The sequence below is a fragment of the Dermochelys coriacea genome, chromosome 8 (genome assembly GCF_009764565.3).
Source record: "Dermochelys coriacea isolate rDerCor1 chromosome 8, rDerCor1.pri.v4, whole genome shotgun sequence".
Classification (NCBI taxonomy): domain Eukaryota; kingdom Metazoa; phylum Chordata; order Testudines; family Dermochelyidae; genus Dermochelys; species Dermochelys coriacea.
The window spans coordinates 45,312,740-45,326,517 of NC_050075.1; positions in this window are offsets into that span (position 1 = coordinate 45,312,740).

The window sequence follows — 13,778 nt, forward strand, 5'->3', positions numbered from 1 at the left end:
GAGAAAGCAGGCCTAACACTTAATGACAAGTGTCAATTCTCAAAAGACAGAATCAAATTTTTAGGCTAGATCATTGATGGAGTAGGAGTAAGACCAGATCCAGAGAAAATGAAAGTGACAACCCAGGCGATGAAGCATTAGAGTGACAGTGAAGTACATCATAGGCATGATGACACGTGGGAACATTCCTACCTCATCTAGTAGAGACGTCAAAGCCATTGTGATATCTCATGAGTCCACAAAATTTCTGTATTGGGGAACAAAGCAGAGCCAGGTATTCAGAGAAACAAAGCAAGAACTGAGCACTCCAGCAGTTTATATAAGTCAAATAAAAACACTACTTTCAGCCGATGCCTCATCCGATGGCATGGCTCAATCGGGATCAATCACCTTCATGGTGGTGCCCAGTTGTGTATGCCTCATGAGCACTCATCAATACAGAGCAGCACTATGCACACAGAGAAGGAGCCCTAGCCACTACATGGGCATGGGAATGTTTCAGAGACTTTCTAGTGGGCATAACATTTCACATGGAAACTGACCACAAACTGCTAGTTGCTTGTCTAGGCTAAAAAAAGCCAGTTACCACCTATGATACAATAGTTTTGAATGATATTCATAAGGTTTCAGTTCTTGATTGCTAATGGGAAGAACCTGATCCCAGAGGCCCTGATCCTAGACCTCAGCAAGAGAGCAAATGGGGAGCCGCTTGAGGCAGGTTTAAAAGATGCAGTACTTACTGCTTTACAAATCACAGAAAAATGTCTGAGAGAACTGAGAAAGAAACAGGGGGCCAATGAATTACTGAGCTGAGTCATGACTCACTGTAAAGAGAGCTGGAGAAAGCAGGAAAAGTCAGAAACTTCTATTAAACCATGCTAGGCAGTTTCTGGGCGGTTTCTGGGGGATGTTATAAAGCAAGATTGGTTGTTGAAGGGGTCAAGCCTGGTTATCTCTACATCAGTGCAACAGGACACCCCTGGCAGAGACCCAAGGGCATTACAAAATGCAGGGAGAGAGCTAAACTGCCTGTTAGATGACCTGAGCATAGCCAAGAGTTGGGAAATGGGCTACTCATGCTCACATGAGAACCATTCCCCTCATCTGCTCTACCAGACAGGGCAGCAGTCAGGCCTGATCTTTTCTAGCTGGATAATACAGCCTATCTTCCAACGACGGATTATTCCTTAAGGTTCACTGAAGTTAGCAGTTTGCAGAACACCACACAAAGAGCAGTGATGGAGAGCATAAAACCCAGCTTTGCCCATTTCAGGATTCCAGAGCAAGTCATCTCTGACAATGGGCCTCAGCTCTCCTCTGAGAGCTTTAAGGATACATCTGCACTGCAATTAAAAACCCTTGGCAGTGAGTCTCAGAGCCTGGGTCAGCTGACTCAGGCTCATGGGGCTCATGCTACAGGACTAAAAATAACAGGCTGGAGCTCGGGCTCTGATATTCTCCCCCTTGCTGGATTTCAGAGCCCAGGCTCCTGCCCGAACCTCTATTTTTAGCCCCACAGTTGTGAGCCCTGCAAGCCCAAGTCATTGATTCAGGCTCTGAGCCTCACTGCTGTGGGTCTTTTATTGCAGTGTAGACAAACCCTAAGAGGTTTGCAGAGACCTGTGGTTCCACTTCTGTCATATCCAACCGAGTGTTCTTGCAGAGTAATGGGGAAACAAGAACATGCTGTAAAGACAATAAAACATCTTCTTTCTAAATCCTTAGCTCCTCATCTTGCCCTGTTGGGCATACCAATCAACACCTCTAGCACATGACTTCTGGCCTCTGAAACTTCTGATGGGAAGGAAGTTGAGGTCCACTATGCCAGCTGTCCCTTCTTCCCACTATACCCTTGTTGGCTAGACTACAGAAGAAGGGACATCAATATAAAACCTCTCAGAAGAGGGACTCTGATAGGGACCATAGCATCGAATACTTTAGATGTCTGAATCACATTTGGTTGAAAGATTCTCAAGAAAAAGGAGCAGTGCAATGGTGTGTCAGTGGGAATCATCCATTGAAACTGGTTTAATCTTGTTGCGTCACCAGGTGGACTGCCAATATACCTGGATTGCTACTTCAAGACAGAACCTGTGAATATCACCCTACCCCCTCGCCCCCCCCTTCCATGGGGAACTACCAGCATGTCCCCCACAGCCTCTCCCTGACAGCAGATATTTGACTGGAGACAGACGGCCTCCTGCATTCCTGGAGGATTACATAAGATCTTGAGAATTCAAGGAAGTCAAAGGCCTAGTGGCAAAATGGCTTAAAAGGGCAGAATTGAAGCTTTGGGCCATCTACCCCATCCTTCATAGGGCTGTTTCTTCTTTGTTTTTGTGTTCTTGTTTTCAGTCCTGTTACTGTTGTTCGGATCTCACCCTTCCCTTTTCAGAAAGGTTTGTTGTGAATGTTTAGACTCACTGTTCATGGTTGTCATACAGAAAGGAGGTCTGTGTAAATAGAAAATAAGACAGTCTTGCAGTTCACCCCGGCCATAGTGGTCCTGGAGCTCTGTAATCTCTACAGTCTAGTACAGGGGTTCTCAAACTGGGGGTCATGACAACCCTGAGGGGGTCACGAGGTTATTACGTGGGGTGTTGCAAGCTGTCAGCCTCCACCCCAAACCTCACTTTGCCTCCAGCATTTATAATATTTATAATTTATAAACATGCATTCTCCTGATAAACCAATTAAATGAACTGTATAAGGCCCAAAAATTAATTAATAACCATTTATAATGTTGATAATTTATAAACATGCATTCTTCAGATAAACCCAATTAAATGAACTGTATAAGGCCCAAAACCAGTGACAGCATCAATGAGCAGACTTTAAACAAGGGACAAATCCGTTTCAAAGTACATGGGTAAATTCATCCCAGATGTCACTCCCATTGCAATAAATGGCTGAACTTAGGCTAGTGCTGTATGGCTACATCCCGCCTTCACTTAGGGCTTGTCCTAGGCAGGCAAAATGAGTGGCATGTTAGCACATGTTAATTAGCACCACTGTTCCCTCTAAGCTGTGGCGTGTGTGCATGTCGCACACAGATCTTAAACCCCGTGCACACGGCGAAACACTGGCTTTGGCGGCGGCACTCCAGCTCTTTTTTTTGCTTAGGCGGCGGCACAGAAGAAATGTTTTGCACACACAGCCTGTTAAAAATTAGAGGGAACACTAATCAGCACAGGCTGATCCTAGGGTTGACTATGACCTATAATGCATTTCTAGACATCATTGTCTTTGTCTTCACCAGGTGCTAAGTGGTATTTAAAAACATGCTAACAGGCTCTTTTCTCCAAACCCTTCCTGCCCCCGCCCTCTCAAGGTCTGTCTACATCAGAGTTAGAAGTTCCATTTCCAGCTCAATGAGCCATACCCCTGATAGCTGTGATCCAGCTAGAGTGCTGAAAATAGCAATGTAGCCACGGTGGCATGAGGGTCTAACCACTCGAGTACATACTTAGGGTCTTGGATGGGATCATACTTGGGCTGTCTAGTCCCACCCACCACTCATGCTGCCACAGCTACACTCTATTTTTAGCATGTGAGTTAGATTTCAGCTAGCGCAGGTATGTCTGCTCGAGCTTGAAATTACACCTTTTAGCTTCAGTGTGGACATACCCCCAGTCCTCTCACCTCAGCCTCACCCCCCCAATGATCTCAGTGCCAATGACCAATGCACAGACAAAAGAGACTGCCCTGCACCTGGACACACTGCCAGGACCGCGCAACAAAAATCATGGGGGGGAAAATAAGCTGATAGCATGCAAGCCCCTGTTCTAGCTGAAGCTGTAGTAGCATCTCCGGCTTTGTATGTCACTCCTGGATTTCATGGGCAAAGCAGCAGATGGACATTAAGCCTTTAAAACTAGGAAGGACAGCACAAGCTTAGTTGCCCCATCCACAACAGTCACCTGGTAAATTAGGTTTCAGAGTAGCAGCCGTGTTAGTCTGTATTCGCAAAAAGAAAAGGAGTACTTGTGGCACCTTAGAGACTAACAAATTTATTAGAGCATAAACTTTCGTGAGCTACAGCTCACTTCATCGGAAGTGAGCTGTAGCTCACGAAAGTTTATGCTCTAATAATTTGTTAGTCTCTAAGGTGCCACAACTACTCCTTTCTTTTTGGTAAATTAGCAATCCCTTTTCTTCTGACTGATGCAACGCCAGATATGTCACTCGAGGTGCAGCTTCGCAGTACCCAACTACTGTGCTACAAGCATTGACATCAGCCTGGCTTGTGAAACACTTGGGAAAGCACAGAGATGACAAACTGATTTCAGACATACTTCCCCACCCCCTTCCACTCACATTACCTGGGAACACTCAGTGAGTAATGAGGCCCAGCACAAGGTCAAAAGTGAGGAAGCAGAGGCTGAATAGTTCAGACACCAGCAAATAATGAATGAACCATGAGCACCGCCACACATGTGCTACTAACTATGAAATTTGAAGTTCCCTTGGCAACCCCCACTATTCCAAAAGAGACCCAAGAGCAGCAAGTAGTTCCACCCCTACAGACAGAGGGAGAGGGTGAGAGGCAGAGTGCCCCCACACGGGCAAGGTGTTTGATGTCGTACAGTGGTTTGCCACCTTTTTCATTTGCAGACTCCTAAAAAATTCTAAGGCAGGTGTGGACCCCTTTGGAAATCTTAGACATAGTCTGTGGACCCCCTGGGGTCTGTGGAGCACAGGTTGAAAACCACTGATGCAGTGCATTGCCTGCTGCTCCAGGAAGGCAGACAAGTGGTGGGATGATTGCTGACCACGGCCCTGCTCTCTGTCTTTGGTTCCCTCATTGCACAATGAAAAATTTGATACCTGTTGACTGAGCTGAACTTGACTGGCATGTGTCGGTACCCACAGTCGCTCATTGATGGGAACATTGCAGCCTGCATGCTGGTTTCTATGCAGGCAGCAGAGTATGGAGGGCACAGGTGGTAGATTCAGCCAGCTGGTGCTGACGTACCCCTTGCATGCATTCCTTTTCTTCCTCACCCATGGGGCTAATATTCAGCAGGAAGGCAGCTGATAGCCACTTGCTCAGGCACAGCGTACTTGGTCAGGTGTGCCTGTCAGCCGCTCTGCTCTGACTGTGCTGCACAAGGCCTGAGCAGACACTGCTAGCTGTACATGACGGATAGTTCACTTCTAGCTGATACAGCGCTGGCCAGACCTATGTCTCCTCAACTGCCAGTGAGCAGACAAATGGAGGTGCAGCCATCAGCATGGGATCATGGCATATCCTGCTTTCTCTGTGTATTCACAGCAGCAGGCTCCTCAGAAGTACAGGGGACAAGTTCACAGTCCTCAAGAATGTAGCCGACATCACAAGCAAGGACTTTTTGCTCCTGCTGCTGTGTTGGTGACTCCCTAGTTTATCCATCTCTTGGGAATGCTGGGTACCCTTATTTCAACCACCAGATCTGCCAGCCGAGGCTGTAATTGGCTGAGGTCTGCCTCCCCAGCTCTCAGGGGGGAAGGAACCCATGGTGGATTTAAATCAGAGGTCAAGGTACATGGCCACAAGGAAATGTGCTTTCCCTCTAATGGTGTTTATGTGGCAATTACCAGAGATAACATGTTCCCTACCAGAAATATCCCAGTGATGTCCTTCTGGTGGTATGCGATCTGCATGTGACTCAGTTTTCTTCTCCAGGAGGCAGACTGAGAATGTAACTGGCTGAACAGAGAAGAATGAGGGAGGATTTGATAGCTGCTTTCAACTATGTGAAAAGGGGTTCCAAGAGGATTTGATCTAGGTCTAAGCTGTTCTCAGTGGTAGCAGATGACAGAACAAGAAGTAATGGTCTTAAAGTTGCAGTGGGGGAGGTTAAGTTGGATATTAGGAAAAAACTTTTTCACTAGGAGGGTGGTGAAGCACTGGAATGCACTACCTAGGGAGGTGGTGGAATCTCCTTCCTTGAGTTTTTTAAGGTCAGCTTGACAAAGCCCTGGCTGGGAGGATTTAGGTGGGGATTGGTCCTGCTTTGAGCAGGGGGTTGGACTAGATGACCTCCTAAGGTCCCTTCCAACCTTGATATTCTACGATTCTATGATTCTATCAAATCCACCTCATTCTTCTCTTCTGCAGACTAAACAATCCCAGTTCCCTCAGCCTTTCCCCATAACTCATGTGTCCCAGTCCCCTAATCATTTTTGTTGCCCTCCGCTGGATGCTTTCCATTTTTTCCACATCCTTCTTGTACAGTGGGGCCCAAAACTGGACGCAGTACTCCAGATGAGGCCTCACCAATGTCGAATAGAGGGTAATGATCACGTCCCTCCATCTGCTGGCAATGCCCCTACTTATACAGTCCAAAATGCCGTTAGCCTTTTTGGCAACAAGGGCACACTGTTGACTCATATCCAGCTTCTCGTCCATTGTAACCCCTAGGTCCTTTTCTGCAGAATTGCTGCCTAGCCATTCAGTCCCTAGTCTGTAGCAGTGCATGGGATTCTTCCGACCTAAGTGCAGGACTCTGCATTTGTCCTTGTTGAACCTCATCAGATTCCTTTTGGCCCAATCCTCTAATTTGTCTAGGTCCCTCTGTATCCTATCCCTACCCTCCAGTGTATCTACCTCTCCTCCCTGTTTAATGTCATCTGCAAACTTGCTGAGGGTGCAATCCATGCCATCCTCCAGATCATTAATGAAGATATTCAACAAAACCAGTCCCAGGACCGACTCTTGGGGCACTCCGCTTGATACCGGCTGCCAGCTAGACATGGAGCCATTGATCACTGCTCATTGAGCCCAACGATCTAGCCAGCTTTCTATCCACCTTATAGTCCATTCATCCAGCCCATACTTCTTTAACTTGCTGGCAAGAATACTGTGGGAGACAGTGTCAAAAGCTTTGTTAAAGTCAAGGAATAACATGTCCATTGCTTTCCCCTCATCCAAAGAGCCAGTTATCTCATCATAGAAGGCAATTAGATTAGTCAGGCATGACTTGCCCTTGGTGAATCCATGCTGACTATTCCTGATCACTTTCCCTTCCTCTAAGTGCTTCAGAATTGATTCCTTGAGGACCTGCTCCATGATTTTTCCAGGGACTGAGGTGAGGCTGACTGGCCTGTAGTTCCCAGGATCCTCCTTCTTCCCTTTTTTAAAGATGGGCACTCCAATAGCCTTTTTCCAGTCATCCAGGACCTCCCCCGATCGCCATAAGTTTTCAAAGATAATGGCCAATGGATCTGCAATCACATCCGCCAACTCCTTTAGCACTCTCGGACGCAGTGCATCCAGCCCCATGGACTTGTGCTCATCCAGCTTTTCTAAATAGTCCAGAACCACTTCTTTCTCCACAGAGGGCTGGTCACCTCCTCCCCATGCTGTGCTGCCCAGTGCAGTAATCTGGGAGCTGACCTTGTTCGTGAAGACAGAGGCAAAAGAAGCATTGAGTACATTAGCTTTTTCCACATCCTCTGTCACTAGGTTGCCTCCGTCATTCAGTAAGGGCCCACACTTTCCTTGACTTTCTTCTTGTTGCTAACACACCTGAAGAAACCCTTATTGTTACTCTTAACATCTCTTGCTAGCTGTACCTCCAAGTGTGATTTGGCCTTCCTGATTTCACTCCTCCATGCCTGAGCAATATTTTTATACTCTTCCCTGGTCATTTGTCCCTGCTTCCACTTCTTATAAGCTACTTTTTTGTATTTAAAATCAGCAAGGATTTCACTGTTAAGCCAAGCTGGTCGCCTGCCATATTTACTATTCTTTCTACACATCGGGATGGTTTGTTCCTGTAACCTCAATAAGGATTCTTTAAAATACAGCCAGCTCTCCTGGACTCCTTTCCCTCTCATGTTATTCTCCCAGGGGATCCTGCCCATCAGTTCCCTGAGGGAGTCAAAGTCTGCTTTTCTGAAGTCCAGGTCCTTATTCTGCTGCTCTCCTCTCTTCCTTGTGTCAGGATCCTGAACTCAACCATCTCACCGTCACTGCCTCCCAGGTTCCCATCCACTTTTGCTCTCCCTACTAATTCTTCTCGGTTTGTGAGCAGCAGGTCAAGAAGAGCTCTGCCCCTAGTTGGTTCCTCCAGCACTTGCACCAGGAAATTGTCCCCTACACTTTCCAAAAACTTCCTGGATTGTCTGTACACCACTGTATTGCTCTCCCAGCAGATATCAGGATGATTGAAGTCTCCCATGAGAACCAGGGCCTGCGATCTAGTAACTTCTGTTAGTTGCCAGAAGAAAGCCTTGTCCACCTCATCCCCCTGGTCTGGTGGTCTATAGCAGACTCCCACCATGACATCACCCTTGTTGCTCACATTTCTAAACTTAATCCAGAGACTCTCAGGTTTTTCTGCAGTTTCATACCAGAGCTCTGAGCAGTCATACTGCTCCCTTACATACAATGCAACTCCCCCGCCTTTACTGCCCTGCCTATTCTTCCTGAACAGTTTATATCCATCCATGACAGTATTCCAGTCATGTGAATTATCCCACCAAGTCTCTGTTATTCCAATCACATCATAATTCCTTGACTGTGCCAGGACTTCCAGTTCTCCCTGCTTGTTTCCCAGGCTTCTTGCATTTGTTTATAGGCACTTAAGATAACTTGCTGATCGTCCCACTTTCTCAGTATGAGGCAGGAGCCCTCCCCTCTTGCGCTCTTCCGCTCGTGCTTCCTCCCGGTATCCTATTTCCACACTTACCTTAGGGCTTTGGTCTCCTTCCCCCGGTGAACCTAGTTTAAAACCCTCCTCACTAGGTTAGTCAGCCTGCTTGCAAAGATGCTCTTCCCTCTCTTAGTTAGGTGGAGCCCGTCTCTGCCTAGCATTCCTCCTTCTTGGAATACCATCCCACTGTCAAAAATCCAAAGCCTTCTCTCCATCACCACCTGCATAGCCATTCATTGACTTCCACGATTCGATGGTCTCTACCCGGGCCTTTTCCTTCCACAGGGAGGATGGACGAGAACACCACTTGCGCCTCAAACTCCTTTATCCGTCTTCCCAGAGCCACGTAGTCTGCAGTGATCCGCTCAAGCTCATTCTTGGCAGTATCATTGGTGCCCACATGGAGAAGCAGGAAGGAGTAGCAATCCGAGGGCTTGATGAGTCTCGGCAGTCTCTCTGTCACATCGTGAATCCTAGCTCCTGGCTTCTATGTTGATGGTCATCTGCGGGCTGGTATCTGACTGCACCTGTGCAGATCTCTGGACACAGAAATCCTGCATGGTGGTAGCTCTATGCTCATACAATCGGGCTAGCATATGGAAGGTAGAATTCCACTTTGTCACCACCTCCTGCTTCATCTGGGAATAAGACGTCTCTTTCACAGCTGGGCAAGACCAACTGAAGTGGCCACAGATCATTCCCTGTCCCTGTCCAGGCATTCTCAACAACAAGGCTGAGTCAGTGGGCAAGACAAGGTGTGAGTCTCCCCCCACCATGCACTGCCTTTGTGACCCTGACCCTGCTGCCTGTAGCCACAAAGCCACTGTGAATGGGGCTCCAACCACTCCCCAGTAACAGCTCCCAGTTGCTGCCAGCTGCTGTTCTCCTCCTTGACTGCCAGGGTGGCTGCTGCTGAGTCAGTGTGCTGTGAGAGGTGACTGTGGTCTGATCACAGGCCTATGTGTCTGCGGTGGGAGAGGTGTCTTCCCATCAGCTCAGGCATCACAAACCACCTTCCGCACAGCAAGACATGGCTCTGGCATGGCCCTCTTGCAGAAGAAGGACTGACTGGGTTCTGTCTACCTCGGAGTCACAGGAACGGGAGCAGCAGATGCCCTGAAGTCCTCACCTGCCACAGCATCTCCACAGTCAGCACCTTCACAAAGGCTGTGGTCAGCAACAAATTTATGTCTCTTCAAAATGCTCTTGCTATTGTAACCCACACACCTGCTGGGTGTGGTGTTCTGCCCCATCTAGTGGCACCGAGACCACTTAAAGAGAGAGATAAAATGAATCTGCTCTACAGCCTTAGCTAACAGGCATATGGCTTTTAGCTCATGCAGTAGAGGCTAATACCCTAAGCTCCAGAGGCCCCAGGTTCGATCCTGCCCACCGATGACCAGGGTCTGTCGGTGTTACACTAGCATCTGCTGGCTGCTAGTAGAGGACAGCACCCCTTTGAGCAATAGTGGGTGCTTTTGCTCTGGACCTATGATGCTGGTGCTGTTGCGTTCTCTGTTTGATCATAGAATCATAGAATCATAGAATATCAGGGTTGGAAGGGACCCCAGAAGGTCATCTAGTCCAACCCCCTGCTCAAAGCAGGACCAAGTCCCAGTTAAATCATCCTAGCCAGGGCTTTGTCAAGCCTGACCTTAAAAACCTCTAAGGAAGGAGATTCTACCACCTCCCTAGGTAACGCATTCCAGTGTTTCACCACCCTCTTAGTGAAAAAGTTTTTCCTAATATCCAATCTAAACCTCCCCCATTGCAACTTGAGACCATTACTCCTCGTTCTGTCATCTGCAATCTGGATCCTTCCTGGTGTGCCCAGCTATTTCTTGTCCTGCCCCAGACGTGGTGTGCACTGTGGGCACCCAGCCCGTGTCACAGATCTGGCTGAGTCCCCCTGGTGGACAGTTACCAGATTGCTGTAATTGGACCCAACTCTTAGACCCTATGTGCTTCCAACCCAGCTGGGTCTGGCCTAAGTCGAGTCATGGCTTCTAGTGTGGCAGCACCACTGGCACTCACCCAGGTCAGCACTTTCGTCTGGTGCCCTTCCTGGGACGAGGGACTCTGCAGTCTAGCTGCCCTAGACCCCGAAGCTGAAACCTCCTATATCTCCCCAGTCACTTATGCACGTTCTCCAAAGTCCCACCTTGCTCTGGATGCTCTGGTCACAGGCGCCAGCTTCCTCCTTTGTCCAGTGGTGATCAACCCCCACTCAGCCCCAGGCCCCGCCCCCCAGACCCACCCCTTCCCCTAAACCCCTACCGCCTCTTTGGGCCCCTATTCCACCCCAGGCACCGCCCCACTCCACCCCTTCCCCCAAGGCCACACCCCGCCTCTTCCTGCCCCTGTTCCATCCCACCCCATGCCTCACCCCCACTCCACCACTTCCCCAAGGCCCCACCCCGCCTCCTCCTGCCCCTGTTCCATCCCACTCCATGCCCCACCCCCACTCCACCCCTTCCCCCAAGACCCCACCTCGCCTCTTCCTGCCACTGTTCATCCCACACCCCACCCCACCCCCACTTCACCACTTCCTTCAAGACCCCATTCCTGCCCCATCCTCACTCCTCCCATGTGCTTCTTGCACACCGCAGAACAGCTTAGCATGCATTAATTTTTTTCCATGGGTGCTCCAGCCCTGGAGCACCCAGAGTCAGTGCCTACAGCTCTGGTTCAGATTTTAACCCCTTGGGGAGCACAAGAAACACAGGCTTAGCAAAGGCATTTCTTAAATGCACCCAGTTCACTCTTAGAGTATGTCTACACTGGAGCTCAAGGTATCACTTCTAGGGCAGGTTACTGAGTTTTTGTGCTATAAATATCAAGTAGCCATGGCAGTGTGAGCGGCAGGAGGGAGCTAACCACCTCGAGCACATTCCCATCCAAGACCTTAGGTACGTACTTGGACGGCTAGCTCTTCCCACTGCCCGTTTTAGCTCGATCAGAGTATGTCTAACATACTGGAAATTGCAGCTTCAGCTCCAGTGTAGACATCCCCACAGCCAGCACAGGAGACCCACAGATATATAGGGAACAAAAACTGCCTGAATGCAGTCCTCCATCAGAGTCCTCAGTGCCCTGGCAAGTCCCTGGTTTGGTCAGTGTGCTGGGGGGAAGACAAAGCCTTGCTCCACCTTGGTCTTCTGTTTCTGGCGATGGCCTGGCTCCCTTTGCTTACAGGGCACATCTCTTTCAAAGCAGCATCTGACACCTTTTCTATCTCTGGGGATTTTCAATGCTCCAACTTACTGCCCGTTGCTGGGCAGAGAGTTGTTCAAAGTCAATGACCCTGCCAGTAGCAACCCTACCAGAGCAGACCTATTCGGGGTCGACGACCCCTTGATGGGCCTGTTTCACCATCGCAGACGTAGCCCGCCCACTTAGGGGCCCATTCTTGCCATACAACTGAGTCTCTAATCCATGCTGAGGCTTACAATCATAACTTCTAGGCACAAAAGAATGTGCCTAGAATTCATAAATGGACACAGAGATTGTCCCAAACTGTCCCACCGTTTACCCAAAATACCTTCATAGCCAGGGGGCTGCTTCTGTTTGCTTCCTGGGCTTGTTACCTGGACTCTGAATGAAAGATGCTGCCAACCACAAGCATCACAGAATAAAGCAAAAAATAAGAGAAAGAAGCTTCACAGAATGCAGCAAGCAAAAAGAACTAACAGAAACTGCTGAAAACCGAAAATGTTCCATGCTAATGACACGGTTTCGTGGCATTCTTTTTGTTTCTGAAAACCAGCTGGTTTGTTGTGGAGTGAGTGCTAGCTCTCAGTCTTCCCAGACTATTTTTCAAGAGTAAAGTCTAACCACTTCCAGGAAAAGGATCTCCATGTGCATTTGCTTGACTGGTGGTCAAGCCGCCTCCTACCTGTGGTTATGCTTATGAGGAAGTGTCTTTGGTGAACTGGGAAACACATGAAAAGCTGCCTGCCACCTCTTTCTCCTCCTTTTTGCAGCACACGTGCTCCTGGGCACATAGGGCTAGACAAAGGTGAACAACGGCCATTGTAGGGGGACCTCCGTGGCTGCTTATCCCTGAAACAGGCTCGTACAATCATGTTAGGTCCGAATCCTCGGCTGTTGCAAAGAGCCATGGGTTCCAGTGGAGTTACGCTAATTTGATGGTGGAGAATCTGCCTGAAAATGCAGTGCCTCAAATGAAAACAAATATTGATGAGTTATTTTGGAGGATCCCCCAAAAGGTGCTAAAATAAGCAAAAGAGACAGTCCCTGCCTCAGAAAGCTGGCGATCTAAACTGGAGGAGGGGGGATTAAACACACTCATTTGGGCACAGATACATAGGAACTGCATCAGACCTATGGCCCAGCTAACGCAGCACCCTGGCTCTAGGAGTGGCAAGCTCCAGCTGCTGCAGAAGAGCAGGGAGAACCTTGCAATAGGCAGTTATGGGATTGCCTGCACCCAAAGGAAATGTCTTCACAACTCTCATTAGTTAGGGTATGGCTACACTTGAAATGCTTACAGCTGTGCTGCTGTAGCACTTCAGCGATGGGAGGGGTTCTCCTAGCGCTATAGTTAATCCACCTCCCTGAGAGGGAGTAGCTTGGGCGACAGAAGAATGGCTACACTGGGGATTAGGTCAACACAGCATAGCTATGCTGATGTACATTTTCAGTGTAGAGGAGCCCATAGTGGTTGGTTTATGCCCTGAAGCAGCAGGCATTTATGCTGCTCCCAAAACTCTATTTTTGTTACCTACTCTAACTCTGGATGTTTATATTATCTGTAACATCCATTTATAATCCCACTAAGCTCCTGGGATCTGTGGTATCTTGTGGCAATGAGTTCCAGTGGCTAATTGTGCAGCGTGTTTGCAGAAAATATTTCCTTTGACCTGTCTCAGGACCCCATTTATTCCTCACCTCTCTGCAGCAGATGAGCTACACCAGTGTTGTATATAGTGCTAAGTAAAAGGAATGCAAATCCTGCAAAACTTCCATTGGCCTGAATGGGAGTTTTATCCAAAGAAGGCTGCAGGGGCTAGCTGAAGGTTGATGATCATTTGAATCATCACCTAGCAAAAGACCTTGTAGATGTAGTGATTAAGGACATAAACACATGCATTTTCACAGGTCCTTACTCAAAACTGA